We start from the raw sequence: 15,654 nt of genomic DNA on the forward strand, positions 1-15,654 counted from the left end.
ACATTTTTCATACAATTTATACCAGGAAGTGGTCTAAACTGTATGAGTACTTAGCTTCTTTCCTGTGCTTTAGTCATCATTGCCTTCTGACCAGGTATTGCGTTCTCCAGGGTCCAGGTCTTCCAGTCTCCATGTCCTTCTCCTTGCTCTGCCACCTGTAGAATGACTCTAGTGCCTGCAGGCGCAGGTATTTATAGCCTGGAAGGTGGGCGGGACTACAGAAATTGCTCCTGATTGAAATGTTCAGTTGGGCGGAGCTGTAGAATCTTACACCTGATTGGTTATACACATTGTGACTACAGAATCGTCAGTGTTCTATCCCATGACGTTGCTCGGCCATGTTTACTGGATGGCAGTTACCAAGGCAAAAGTGGCCGACAGGCAAAAAGTGAGCGTTTTTATGGGCCTAAGTTGGGTTATTTTTTAATAGATGTTGTCTATTAAAGTTTTAACATAATGATAATACAGTAATATTAATCGTATCCTGCATATATAGCAAGGGGATATCACAGTACTACTATTCCTAGGCTGTAAATATAGTAGGGGGATATCACAGTACTTTTACTCTTATCCTAAATACATAGCATAATGATATCACAGTGCTACTACTCCTATCATGTATATATATATATATATATATATATATATAAAAGTGGCAATTAATAAAAGTTGTAAGCTTTGGCAGTACACCAAAATTTGGACATTTTTCATACAATTTATACCAGGAAGTGGTCTAAACTGTATGAGTACTTAGCTTCTTTCCTGTGCTTTAGTCATCATTGCCTTCTGACCAGGTATTGCAGTCTCCAGGGTCCAGGTCTTCCAGTCTCCATGTCCTTCTCCTAGCTCTGCCACCTGCAGAATGACTCTAGTGTCTGCAGGCGCAGGTATTTATAGTCTGGAAGGTGGGCGGGACTACAGAAATTGCTCCTGATTGGACGGTTCAGTTGGGCGGAGCTGTAGAATCTAACGCCTGATTGGTTAGTTTCAGGTGTGTCTATGACATCATACACATTGTGACCTCATAATAGCCAGTGTTCTATCCCATGATGTGGCTTGACCATGTTTACTGGACTGCAGTTACCAAGGCAACCAGGGCCTACATGCAAAAACTGAGCCATTTTAGTAGTTCTTGGTGAGGTGGCTATTTACTAATGGTTGTCTATTAAAGTTGTAAGTGGCCTTATTACTGAAAATTATTTATTCTTTGCAAATTATTTCCAGGAAAAAGGAAGCCCCTATAAATCCCAAATAATGTTTGTATAGTCATTATTTACACTGACCATAGAGCATGTGGTGCAGCTTTGTTGGGCCCCCTATGGCTGTTGGGGGTTTCTTCTCAGTCCTTTATCTACCTGCCTATCTATGGAGGCAGCATTTTTCTATTTTCATATACATAGAGAGGAGGACACCATTACATGTGCTGACAGGTTTCCTATTAACCTTCCAGGACCTGAGAGGAGTCATTCACCCACAGCAAAGCATGGCAGAGGTGATGGAGCAGGAGACTGAGGTGTGTACTGCTTTGTGTATGCAACAATACTGCCAATGCATAGCGCCCTATGCTTGTCAGGAACTGTCTGATGAGCCTGCACAACTCACTCAGAAGTTACTGCTAGAGGGTATAAAAATCCCTTGTAGGAGCACATGGTGAATCAGTCAGTTCAGTCCTGAGTCAGTCATATCAGACTCAGTAAATCAGCAAAGTAAGCAGAGGAGAGTGCTGTACGAGCCAGTGTCACACTACCAGGAAGCAGAGGTGTCTCAGACCAGCTGCCTGACACCTTGGTGCAGTCAGGAGATTAAGCCCCAGAGGAGAGGTCTACAGGCCGGAGATTAAGCCCCAGAGGAGAGGTCTACCGGCCGGACTCAGCTCCATCTTATCTAGCCCAGTCTGAAGTTCATACAGGGCTGGGAGCAACCCTTCCTGCAGACCAGCAATCTACTACCAGCTTTCAGTTCAAATAAAGAACTGTGAATTGATTTGCACAAAGTGCCTTCGTGTGATCCCTGGATCAGGCTGATTACCCAGGGATCCCTATATACACCACCTTCATCAGCCTCTCCCTCCATATTTCCTTGTACATACCACCTGCTGGAGACCTGCTAGGCTGTAGGCCCATCCTCTGGTTCCAATACAAAGCACCTTGACCATAACATGCCCAAGGCCGCATAAGCCATCCGCTCCGGTATCCTAGGCCCTGGCTGTCTACAGCCACTGAAGAAAGGCTAGGCTCCGGTGGGGGGTGTTGCATGTACAGCAGATGATATTGTCCGTCTATCCTGCACAGTGCTACTACTCCTATCTCTTACATATAGTATGGGAATAGCACACTACTACTACTCCTATCCTGTATATACAGTATGAGGATTTCACATTACTACTACACCTTTCCTGAATATTGTATGGGGATATCTCACTACTACTACTCATATCCTAAATATAGTATAAGGATATCACTGTACTACTACTGCCATCCTGTAAATATATTAGAGCATGACAGGGGATGGAGCACAAGAGTGAGGTGTGTACTGCTATATGTTGATGATTTTGTATGTCTATTCTGCACAGTAAAACTACTCCTATTCTGTATACATAGTATGGGGATATAATAGTACTACTCCTCTTATACTGTTTATACAGTTTGAAGATATCACACTGCTACTACACCTATCCTGTATATATAGTATGAGGATGTCATAGTACTACTGCTACTTCTTTATATAGTATAAATATATATAGTATGTGGATATCACACTACTACTACTACTGTACTCCTATCCCAACAAGTATAAACCCACAAAATCTTCAATAGTGCAGTTTAGTGCCACCAACTGTATTAACCATATATACAAGAAGCTCTACATCACGTAAATATAATTGTTATTGTAAAACTAGACAGAAAATACACAAAAAATACATATAACACATGGATAGTTAATGGTTAAGAACCAAAGAATGCAGATCAACTCCAACAATGGGGCTCATTAACTAAGGGCTTTGCGATACACTTTAGTCGGAGTGTTGATGTTCTTCTAGGCTAAAATGGCTTGCACAGGTATTTAATAAGTGTGTGCGCTGCGGTTGTGGCGCATGCGACCCTTTTGTGCTGCAGATGCGCTGCTTCCATGCAACGCAAATTATGTAAAGATGCACCACAAAAAAGATTGGGAACGCTGTCGGACCAGTGTGGGGAAGCGTCAGATTCATGATTTCTGGCACACAATCTTAGTGAATCGCTGCACGCAGCATTATAGGCGGACAATGTACGTTCAGTGAACTCGAGCGGCAATGTAAGTAAATGTGCCCCAATGGAGCAGATTTACTTACCCTGTCGCGATCCTGCAGTGCGTTTTCCGACGAGGATTTGGGTCTGCCGCGATTCACTAAGATCATGTGCCCGAGTTCCTGCATCAGTTGCTTCTGCACCGAGGTCCGCCGGAGTTCACCTGCTTCTTCCCAGCGCTTGTAAGTGCGTGTCTTGCGACACAATTCAAAATGTCAAATCCTGCGCATTGTCCGAATCCTTCGGGTTGTCCAAAGGCCCCACCCCCCATTTCTGTCACGTGCAAGCCAGTGCCGATGCGGCAAAATCCGATTGTGTGCACCAAAATCCTGGGGCAATTCGGCACAAAACGGAAATCGACGGGAAACCCGGCGAAAATGCGTCCGACGGACGCATTGCATCCACCCTGGGCCTAGTAGCATAAATTTTAGTTACAGTGAAGTAAAGTGCATTTAGATAAGGAAAACCTCTTTTCCTAACCAGAGCCTGACATACAGAGATTTGGCTTGCAGGAAAAAAAATCCAGGGTTCTCCGCCTTTTTCAGAGACTGCTAACAATACAAAATGTGTGTCCTATAATGGAAATTAAAAGTGTTACTCGTCACTTACACATCCAGCTTATCCTGAAAAGTTACCCAACACTGAGCTTTTCCTTGTCTCGAATAATACGGATTTCTCCTGCCGAATCAGTTGTTTTCCCTTCTACCAACTTCTATCATCAATGGGAGATTGTATTTGGAAGGGTTTTCGTGTGGCAATTAACATGTCCGCAAACAAGCAACTTATGGGAATCACGAGGTATCTACATGATTTGTTTATGCTGTCTGCAATTCTCGATATGGTTTTTTTTTCCCCAACACTAAGCAGATTAAATCGGTGAGAACATGAATACAGCCTCACAACACCGCTGCAGCATCTCGAGAAAATGGTTGGACGTGTATTTGCCAATATGATTAAATTAATGCAAGAAGAAGAGGGGATTCAGGCCGTTTTCTGCTCCCTCTGTAAATTCTGGACAATGAGTACAATGATTCCCGGCAGAGCACAGAACTTTTATTTTCCTTTAATTGCTTAAGGGAACGTTGCAGTCGTTTTCCAGATTTCAGCGAAACAAAGAGAAGAGATAATTGTTTGCTGGTCTCATCATTGTTTTACAACTTTTCTATGAACTCTGGAGACAGTTTCCACATATGCGCAGAGTAAAAACCATAAATAAGGAAAGTTAGACGAGTCAGGCGTATCTAATTGTATCTCAACTCTATGGGTGGAAACAGAATGGTCTGTGTCCCCAAAAGGGGGGCAAAAAAAGTGGAGAAGCAGAAGGGTTTTTCCTTATCAACCTTATTTGCTCTTCCCGAAGACTACATGCACATGACTGTATTTTCTGGCCGTGTGCTAGCCGTACCGCAACATTTTTTTCATGGCTAGCACAAGACCCTATTGTTTTCAATGGAAAATACGGTCATCCATTTGATTGACTGTATTTGAGACTGAACTGTAGGATGAAAACACGTAGCTTGCCACGTCTTTCCATCTTGCTTTTTTTGGCGTACGGGAGGTATAGTGGCCAGACAGAGGCAACAACAATGCCTATGTCAGCCACTACTTGTCATTGTATGTGCTTAGCGTTTAGTGTATATATAAAACGTGGTGTGAACCCAGCCTAAGCTGGGTGCCTAATGTAGAACTGCAACCACCAAGCTCTGAGACCTCTCGTCTTGTCGGACAATGCACTTTCGGGAACTTAGTCAGACAGGTAAATGTGCCCCGTTGTCTTCTTTTATTACCTGCAAGTGTGAAGCTCTGTTGGAGTAGCTAAACAGGGAATGATATCAGCACATTCCAGCTCATTTGCATATTATATAAAAAAACTGAATCGTGAATTATCTCAAAAAATAAAAACACCTTTATTTCATTCGATACAGATATAACCAAAAAAATTATACAAGGATCTCTAACAAGTCAGTATCTATTAGATTATCTTAGTACACGGTGCTGCTCCGTATCTTTTGTTTATTGGACTTGCTATTAGATGAAAGTGTAACTCCCCCACTGCTGAATCCCACTAGTATAAGTTGGAAACTAGTGGCACAACAAACAAAACCAAATGGTTCTCTAACCAGTAGTGTTTGTAGGCAGACATATGGATGAAAAAATGTCTATGGATAGAGGAGTTACTTACCGATTCCTGGATCACATTGGGGGTTTCAGTTTTCTTTTCTTCACTGAATTAGAAGTGACGGGGGTTCCCTTTGGCCACTGCAGACCACGGGACTTTACTTTTGATGTCAGTGGAAGTGACATCTCGTGGTCAGAGGAGGCCACATGACGTCACTTAAACTATAGTCTTGGATTACACTAAATTGACAATAATTTTTCTAATGTTGGTACTGTCTTCACTGGCTAACAAAGGCAAATGAGAAAAAATGTGTAGAGTATCAAAATCCCTAGAAATTATGAATCTTCCCTGTCCTAATGGAGCAAGGGCAGATTTACCCATAAACCAACCTATGCAATTGCTTGTGCGCCCCAGAGATTAGGGCACCAATACAGTTTAAAGCAATGGTAGAGCAGGAAGCAATAGACTCCTTGCTCCACCATTTACACTGAAACTAAGACAGACTTATCTTTGCTCGGGGGCCACAGCGAAAATCTGGCTTCTGGCTACATGGCTCGTCTTTCCAGTCCTGGCTTAAAATTTAGGCCTGAGTGTGCATGCCCCTAGCATAACCACCATATAAAGCCATACATAAACTAAAGCATCAATAATAATCGTAATAAAATTCTTTTAGATTAAAATAAAAGCATAACATTTCCATAAAACATAAAAGGGATGTAAAACGTTACTATAGTCAGGATAATGAAGTCAAGCTGAAAACCTAAAATACCAGCAACATTGAACGATTCGGCTTGTTGAAGCGGAAATGCCCTCGGCGCAGAGTCGAATAGTGAATTTTCTACAAACCGTACATAAATGTTGCTGAAGTTGAGCCTTTTTGTGTGACGTCTTAACCTTAGATCTCTATTGGAACAGAACGGCTCAAGAGGGAAAACGTGAGATATGGAGATAGCACAGCTGATGTTTAACTAGTCCCTCAGAGAGCTTCCGGACCACGCAATCTATCAGCCTGAGAAAGACAGATCTACTTCTGCAGCAGGACTACACCAGAAGGGGACACTTGGGAACCGAACTTGAGATTGGGCACCAAAAACCATAACGCCTTATGTAGAACATCCTGATGACACCCGAAAGAGAGAGGAAACACTTCGCATGAAGAATGTAGACCCTAATGAGGCTCTGGAGACTCCGAGTGGTTTAGAATAGGTTTTGGACAGAATTCGGAGAACGTATTCTGATGCATGAAACATTTGTGGTGCTTAGAAAGGAAGCAAACGTTTTAGAGAATGTAAATTTCTCTGTATAACTGTAAAAGGGATGATCGATTTCGTCTGAAATGAAAACCAAGAAATTAAAAGTTAATTCTGAATTTTAATCAAAATTTTTCTGTATTTACCCCTTTGTCTAGAGGTTTTTCCAATTCTCTTTAGCATCTTCTTAACTGTATCCCAGTTGTCTCTCTATACTCTCATCCATCTATGTTGCCCCAACTATCTTTTTATGCCCCCTTCTCATTTCAACCCCATCTCTCAGCCCATCCTTTCTCTCTCTTCCCACCCCATTGTCCTCTATGCTACTATTTTACTTTAATGTCCTCTACTGATTTCTTTAAAGAAAGAAGAAATGAGCAGCTTCCAGAAACTGGAATTGTTAGCTTACAGCTCCATCGGTAGCTTTGCCTCCGGTCTACCTCTTAGCTGTATCCTTGGGGGTGGCGCTAACACCAGTATCCCAAAATCACTCGAGCAATAAGCTCAGGGATGAGCTGTCAGCTCCATTTTTAACTCTGTCTCCATTCTGCATGCTGGCTGTTTCCTCAGGGGCAGGGCTATCACCAATATCCCCATAGTGCTGTAGTAATAAGCTCAGGGATGAGCTTACGGCTCTAATGTTAGCTGTGCCCTCAGGGGTGGGACTAATACTCATAATCCTATATCTTTGGAGGAAAATAAGCTGAGGGATGTGCTGCCAGCTCCAATGTCAGCTCTGCCTCCATTCTGTTTATTATCTCTGTCCTCAGGGGCGGGGCTAAAACTGGTGTTCCCATATCTCTGGAGCATAGTTCAGCTCCCAACTCTTATTTCAGCTTACTTAATTTGCCCCTGGGGCAAAGAAAACAACAATTTAGCATTTCTGATTTTAAATGAACTGTGTATCAAATTAATTCAATGAATTGGCTAATAAAACATACTACAGTTGCTCCTTCTTTCCATTATCAAGTATGGATTGTTGCCACCAGAAGCAAAGAGGACCATCCTATGGCTTAGCAACTACTGAATATGGAGTTGGAAACAGTGACCCCATTGTCACTTGATCCCAGTGAGCCCAAAATCATTTTGAGGACCGCCTATAATTTTTTGGACCTCATTCCTTCTATTGTTGCGAAGCCCTTGTGATCACAACAGAACCTTGGCGCTAAGGTGAGTACTTGCCCTGTGGTGGCTCCTGGTTCCGGTGGTGGTTCTGGTGGTGTTAATTATCATCGACCTGAAATTGATGACTGTATATTAGTGTGTTTGTCATGGAAAATCCCTGTAAAAGACCCTCACGACTGCAGATTATTGGCATTCTGCTCTTTTGTCCTTATCTAGTGATATTCTATGGTATCTTGTATTTGTGGAGGACTGATTTTGCTTTACTTTAGCAGATGGTTGATGTAATTCACCAGCATCATCTGGAATTAATTGAGAAGAGTGTCATTTTTTTTTTTCAGGAAAACATCATTATCTTATTTTATACAATAATCAATTACAAATGATCATGGCTCCGGTGACCCCATAGTGTCATAAAGATTAACGAAAAGCACTGATAGTCACTGACTAATTTATTCATTTATTACTTCCATAGGGAGCCAGACAACAACGGTGCCGAAATTGCATCTGCACAATAATTCTGTCATGTAGATGACTATTTACACCACAAATCATTAAAAAAATTAATAAAGTTGTAAATATACTGGACAACCTACCTGAGTCTTTCAATTGCAGGATCTGAGGGGGCTTGCATTTGGCTTAAGATAATGAACTAGCATTGCCTTTTTAACATCTAATTTTTGGGTAAACAGGTAAATAATTAAACAATCAATGCCTAAAAAGCAGAAGGGGTGGTGCCTTATTTGTAGGCTTCCTCAATCAGAAGGGACGGAGACCAGTTTCCAAGAGGTGCTCTTTCTGGAGGTCTCAATAAGCAACATTCAATAGAGAACGGGAGTGTCGGGATCGAAGGTAGTGGATCCTCTGGACCACAGCGGACGATGACGTAAGCCGACACCTGGGACTGGAGTCTAAGTGGTACCCAGTTTTCACCAGAGCCTGTCCCAAAGTGGGTTGGACTTGCTGCGACGTGGTACCACCAGGTCGTTCTTTGACTTTGTCCACGGTGGCAGCCAAGGCGCAGTACAGAATCGTCAGGCAAACTCAGGGTTGGGGACGGGCAGGAAGTCGAGACAGGCAGCACAGGATCAGAGTCAGGGATGGAGCAGTAGGTCAGGACATACAGCACAGAATCGGAGTTGGGGACGTAGTGGAAGGTCAGGATGGGCAGCACAGGAGCGAGGTCAGGATTGGAATTGGGGTCACTACAGGAAATCAGGATAATCACACAGAGCATCAATAAAGCTTTCTCTAAGGCTATGAGGCACAAAGATCCGGGAGGGGAAACAGGAAGGGGCTGGGAATTTATCTTTTTATCTTGGCAGGCGGCCAGCCAGCGCCAATTATCTGCACACTGGCCCTTTCAAACTTACAGAACGGGAACGGGCACCGGATCGTGGGGAGTGAGGAGACCGCCACTGGAGACGGGAGAGGTGAGTCTACATGCAGGGAGGCTACGGGGGCACGTAAGGCACACGGGTGCGCCTGCGACCCGGGATATGGGTAGCAGCGGCACCTGTGGCAGTGACAACATGTAATACCTCAACTCTCTTGTGGTGGTGCTGCAGAAAAATGCCACACTTGGTACTGGGTTCCTTGGAAGATCACAGTGGTCAGTTTATTTTCACGTTTAATTTTGGGACCACTGGTGATCTGTAGAATGGGGGTCATCTGAATGAAGCAGCGATTCAAGCATGTGCACTGCCTTTCCGTTCACTTTTCTAGAGAAATGGAGTCAATAGTGGCTTTCATTTACTTGCCCCCTTTAAAGGCAAGTGAAATGTCAAAAAAATATACAACTTATTCTGTATCCTTATATTGACTCGTCCTTGTATTGTTGTTAAATGTTTTCACAAATCCCTGATCCCTACAAGTAGTAAACAATTCAGCGCACCAGGTCCTATTGATTTATTTAAGGACAGCTGCCATCTAAGAAAGTGTCATTGATATAAGTGTTGCTTTACATGGAAGAACCACAAAGAGCGACTCATAAAATACAAAAATAATAATAATAATAATAATAATAATAATAAAAAATAAAAGCTAAGGACACTCCACTGAAGCTTTCATCTTCACAAGGATCCTGCTGCGTGTTTTAGGAAAAGACGCCACACGAGGATACATTATTGAATTAAAAAAATCGTACAGTAAAATTACTAACATACCAGGAGTTCCACATCGAAAATAAATAATAATTAAATCATTTCTTTACAAGCAGTCCCCTACTTAAGGACACCCGACTTACCGACGACCCCTAGTTACAGACAGACCCCTCTTCCCACTGTGAACTCTGGTGAAGATGTAAGGCGTCTGTAATGAAAGAAATTTTATATCTGGATCTACAATGATAAAATATATAGTTTCGACTTACATACAAATTCGACTTAACCTATCTTGTATGTAACCTGGGGACTGCCTGTATTTATATAGCGCACACAGATTATGCAGCTCTGCACAGAGCTTTGCCAAATCAGTCCCTGTCCCCATGGGGCTCACAATCTAATCACCCTACCAGTATGGGTTTTTTTTTTGGAGAACCATGTACCTTACATGAAATTTACCATTCAAATCAAGCTTGGATAAACCAGGAACACTTACGCATAGATCCAGGCACCATGACTGTGGTAACCTTTTTATATTTGTTTTCCATGACCTCCTTTCTTCTAAAATCAACTTTTAAAATTATGCTAATGAACGAGAAGGGTCTATGGATGGCGTTCTCAGATCCACTGTGTTCTGTTGCTTCAGGTGTTACACAGTCTCCTCCCTGCTCCCTCAACACTTTTCCTCTTACACTGTCTGAAATTACAGCAGGCAGAGGAAAAGGGGAGTGCTCCTGCACAGTGTAACAGCCTTTCAAAATACAGCATAGAGGGGAGGAATTGTACTTCCTATCAGAGCCATAGTCAATGTCATAGCCAATAGTCTATGTATTGAGAAGCTGATAAAAAAAAACTCCAAATGTGGTGTAAATGGAAAAAAGCACAGTTTTGTTTTTATAGTTTTAATTGTGGGGTCCAAATGAAACCTGACCCTCTATTTGGCCACTGCGACCAAAGCGATATCAAATTTTTATAGTAACAATGGGGCAGATTTACTTACCCGGTCCATTTGCGATCCAGCGGCGCGTTCTCTGCGGTGGATTCGGGTCCGGCCGGGATTCACTAAGGTAGTTCCTCCGTCGTCCACCAGATGTCGCTGCTGCGCTGAAGTTCCCCGTGGCCCACTGGAATGCCCTGAAATTCACCGGCCTATACCTGGAGAAAGTAAGTGCAAGTTTCACAACACATTTTTTTTTAAAATGCGGCGGTTTTTACGAATCCATCGGGTTTTCGTTCGGCCACGTCCCCCGATTTCCATCGCGTGCATGCCAGCGACGATGCGCCACAATCCGATCTCGTGTGCCAAAAACCCGGGGCAATTCAGGGGAAATCGGCGCAAATCGGAAATATTCGGGTAACACGTCGGGAAAATGACCCCCAATATGTTCCTTTAAAAATTTTTCATAAAAAATGGAAAGTTTCGCTTTGCCACAATTAACATCCATACATTTTTCAGAATTTAGGATGTGGTGCTGTGTAAGGTGTCATTTTTGTGGGCCGAACTGTACAACATTTTCATCACTTTTTAATCAAATTTTTATGGGTGGAAAATGGCAAAGATGTGCAAATTTGGGCATTTGAATTTTTTTTTGTTGCCTTGTTGCCATGGGATAATAATTTTTGGGGTGGGGGTCTGCTTGACATCTTTGTTTTCTGTTTTTATACGTTCCTGGAAAGGGGTAGTAATTAAACATTTTGTTTATTTTAATATTGTTTTGTTAGCTTTACTATATTTTAGGCATAAGGGGGATGATTGTTCATAAAATATAATATAAGGCTGGGTTCTCTTCACATTTTTATGCTCAGTTTATATGCCAGGAAAGTGCCGGATGTAAACGTTGAGCGTATCCTCACAGATATTGGGGCCCGTCCTGTCGTGTTCCACGAAAGTGCATTGTCTGACCGGAATGCACTGTTCCGCAATTCACTAAGATTGTGTGATATGTCACTTCCCCGCTCAGGTCCGCCGGAGTTCACCTTACAGTGCAACGGTAAAGAGTTAAAGGGTTTAAAGTTAAAGTGAAATTGATTTTCTATACATGTGCAAACAGTGTCCATTCAAGTCTACAAGTGAGCCCAAATAGCCGGGAAAATAGACTGTTGGTTATACTGGTGTCTATGTTATGAAGGAATCTTGGAGATCCTACAACAAAAGAGAAGGGCAAGAGGAATCTTGGAGACCCTACAACAATAGAGAACGTCTAGAAGAATCTTGGAGACCTTACAACAATAGCGAAGGGCTAGAGGAATATTGGAGACCTTACAACAATAGCGAAGGGCTAGAGGAATCCTGGAGACCCTACAACAATAGAGAAGGTCTACAAGAATCTTGGAGACCCTACAACAATAGAGAAGGTCTACAAGAATCTTGGAGACCTTACAACAATAGCGAAGGGCTAGAGGAATATTATAGACCTTAGAACAATAGCGCAGGCCTAGAGGAATGTTGGAGACCCTGCAACAATAGAGAAGGGGTAGAAGAATCTTGGAGACCCTACAACAATAGAGAAGGTCTAGAAGAATCTTGTAGACCTTACAACAATAGAGAAAGTCTAGAAGAATCTTGGAGACCTTACAACAATATAGAAAGTCTAGAAGAATCTTGGAGACCTTACAACAATAGCAAAAGGCTAGAGGAATATTGGAGACCTTACAACAATAGCAAAGGCCTAGAGGAATCTAGGAGACCCTACAACAATAGCAAAGGGCTAGAGGAATATTGGAGACCTTAGAACAATAGCGCAGGCCGAGAGGAATGTTGGAGACCCTGCAACAATAGAGAAGGGGTAGAAGAATCTTGGAGACCCTACAACAAAAGAGAAGGTCTAGAAGAATCTCGGAGACCCTACAACAATAGAGAAGGTCTAGAAGAATCTTGGAGACCTTACAACAATAGTGAAGGGCTAGAAGAATCTTGGAGACCTTACAACAATAGCGAAGGGCTAGAGGAATATTGGGGACCTTACAACAATAGCGAAGGCCTAGAGGAATCTTGGAGACCCTGCAACAATAGCGAAGGCCTAGAGGAATCTTGGAGACCCTGCAACAATAGAGAAGGTGTAGAGGAATCTTGGAGAACCTAAAATAACAGAGATGGGGTAGAGGAATCTTGGCGTTCGTACAGCAATAAATAAGGGCTAGAAGAATTTTGGATACCATAAAACAACAAAGAAGGAGTAGAGAAATCATGGAGACCCTATAGCAGTAGATAAGGGCTAGAAGAATCTTGGAGAACCTAAAACAACATAGAAGGGGTAGAGGAATCTTTGGGTCCGTACAACAATATATAAGCGCTAGAGGAATCTTGGAGACCATACAACAATGGAGAAGGGGAGTCTTGGAGACTCCCAAGGCTAAGGGCTTTATAGAAACTTCTACCTCCTCACCCTTTATGCCTACACCCCTGCAGAGCTGTAATATAGTCATAAGAATGATTTAAGGTATAGACTGCATTTGATTTCAAATTATACAATGTAATAGAGATGAGTCCAAGTATAATATTTCTGACATTACGTCTATTGCACAGTTCTGTTCCTTTGGACATTTGTCTTCTACAGAATCTCCCTTTTCCTTTGATCAGTGGATTAGACAAAATGATTTCAACATCATTAAAATTTTGTTGTTTTCTATTCTTTTCTCTATCTCGCGCAAGTCTTAAAAATAATAATGTGCTTTGCAAGCGCAGTTGGACACTAGAGGTTAGAGATAGCTGTCATCATGGATCCAGGTAGTGAGAAAGCCGGCGCGAGTAATGAGCGTTGTCGCCCCCCCTTTCAGATCTTCATATCATAGCCGAAACCCAGCAAAGTGACATATTGATGTGAACTTACGTGTGATATTCTGAGTTGGGTCAGGTAGTAGAAGGATATGTCTGCCACGGCTCTTCTGTAAATTTAGGTAATTTAGTTGAGCCTCTAATCAGAATTGCCGACTCTGCACGGCCGGCAGTAATAAGTTACAGGCAATTTGCTTCCTCTGTTGACTTAGTCAGGTTTTTTGTACGTTTAAAATGACAACATTGTGCTGATCAAAGAGAAACCTGGATTATTTATGGCTGTTTTCATATTGAGAACTGGATGGATCCGTATGTACAAGCAAAGAGATGGATTATTTGACTACAGGTGGTTTTGTAGGTTTGGTCATGGAATGGTCAGCTTACATTGTCATTGTCACAGGTGTCCCCGTGACCCACCTCTCGGGTCGCAGGTACACCTGTGTCTCTCTCCGTCCCCAGGACACCTCCGCGGCTTCCATTGTCCCCCCGTGCTCTCTTACCTCTCCACACTCCCGCTCAGGATTCATCTGCGCGCCAGTGGAAGATTTAAAGGGCCAGCACACCGCTAATTGGTGCTGGCCATTTCCTGGAATTTTACAAAAGCTGGCCACTTCCTGCATTCCCTGCCGGATCTTTGTGCCTCACAGCCTTAGAAAAAGCTCCCCGGCGATATTCCTGCGATCCCTTGTATTCCTGCGTTCCTGTGTATACCTGCATTCCTGGGTGTTCCAGTGTGTTTCAGTGTTACCAGAGTCCCGCCGTGTTCCTGTGTTACCAGAGTTCCCCCGTGTTCCTGTGTCCCATGTGCCTGTGTTCCCGTTCCCATCTGCCTGGACCTCCCGTTGCTGACCCCGGGTTTGGACTTGACCCTCCACCTCGGCTGCCTGCCCTGACCCTGTGCCTGGACCTGACCACGAGACTGTCTTCCATTTAGGTACCTCGACCTTGGCTGCCACCGTGGGCTAGTCGCACCTGTGGAACGTTCTGGTGGTATCCTGACGCAGCAAGACCATCTCGCTTTGTGGCGGGCTCTGGTGTTGGCTAGTACCATCTCTTGCAGTGGTCCAGAGGATCCACTGATCCCGAACACGGACAGTCATATGTGCAACAGATCCATCTTATAGATCCTTGGACAATTTGTATGGCATCAGATTCTTTCAGAAAGTCAGTGACAAAACTATAGGGTCACAGTTGTGACGTGGCCCAAAGGTCTGAGCGGTTTGATATTTACTATTTACATATGGTACCAGAACCAAGCTTCTTGGGAAATAGATGGTGCCCTTTTTGGTGACCTTCAAAGGACCTGAAATGGCTTGTTTACATGAATTTAAAGAGTCATCACACATGTACATCAAGGCTTGGGGTCCCTCTCTTTATAATCTTACCCAGCCCATAAACCGGGGCAAAACTTTGGACTTGGTGATTCTTGTAGTCTGCTAAATCCTTCTCCATTCTCTACACTGAGAATTATGGTGCACATGTTGCCGTATATGTCCACTCCCAAATCACAATATCATTAACCTTTTAATGTCAAAAGCAGATGTATCTCTGTATAAAAGTCTTGTAAGGGAGAATGTGGAGAAAAATACAGTTGCAATACTGTACTGCTATCACTTCTCACTCAATGTACAACTGGTATCTACCATATACATACAAATTAGCTGCTGTATCTAAGCTGCCGTGTTAGATGCACTAGTAGACCAATCACTCATTTCCATACACTTTGCATGTGTTGTCAGCAAGTCCCTCTCTTTGTGCAGAGCAATGTGCTGCAACAATATATCTATCACCAGACCAACATGCAAACTCAGGACATTTATCTAGAATTTCTGTTCCTAGGAATGATAGTTCCCAATGATTGCACTAGGTAAACAACATAAGATCTCTACATACATAGCAGTAGGGATTTCAAATTTATTGGAGCCCCTCCATGTTGCAGGAGCACTTCCCCCTCCCACTGAAACATCCTCTGCTGCAGTGATATTACATCAGGCAGAGG

At 43.0% G+C, this 15,654-nt stretch overlaps 1 long non-coding RNA gene across 2 annotated transcripts in view; it reads left to right on the plus strand.

Moving 5' to 3' along the window:
- The first annotated feature begins 323 nt into the window (after window positions 1-323).
- Window positions 324-15,654, plus strand: part of LOC140128911 (uncharacterized) — a 38,136-nt gene continuing 22,805 nt past the window's right edge. The window contains exons 1-3 of one of the 2 annotated variants that reach the window (XR_011855181.1): window positions 324-388; window positions 1,451-1,513; window positions 4,155-4,225. This is a non-coding gene — a long non-coding RNA (uncharacterized lncRNA). Of the gene's footprint in view, window positions 389-1,450; window positions 1,514-4,154; window positions 4,226-15,654 lie in introns of those variants that run through there. The other variant, XR_011855182.1, reaches the window with a different exon arrangement.

This window comes from Engystomops pustulosus, chromosome 4 (genome assembly GCF_040894005.1).
Source record: "Engystomops pustulosus chromosome 4, aEngPut4.maternal, whole genome shotgun sequence".
NCBI lineage: Eukaryota > Metazoa > Chordata > Amphibia > Anura > Leptodactylidae > Engystomops > Engystomops pustulosus.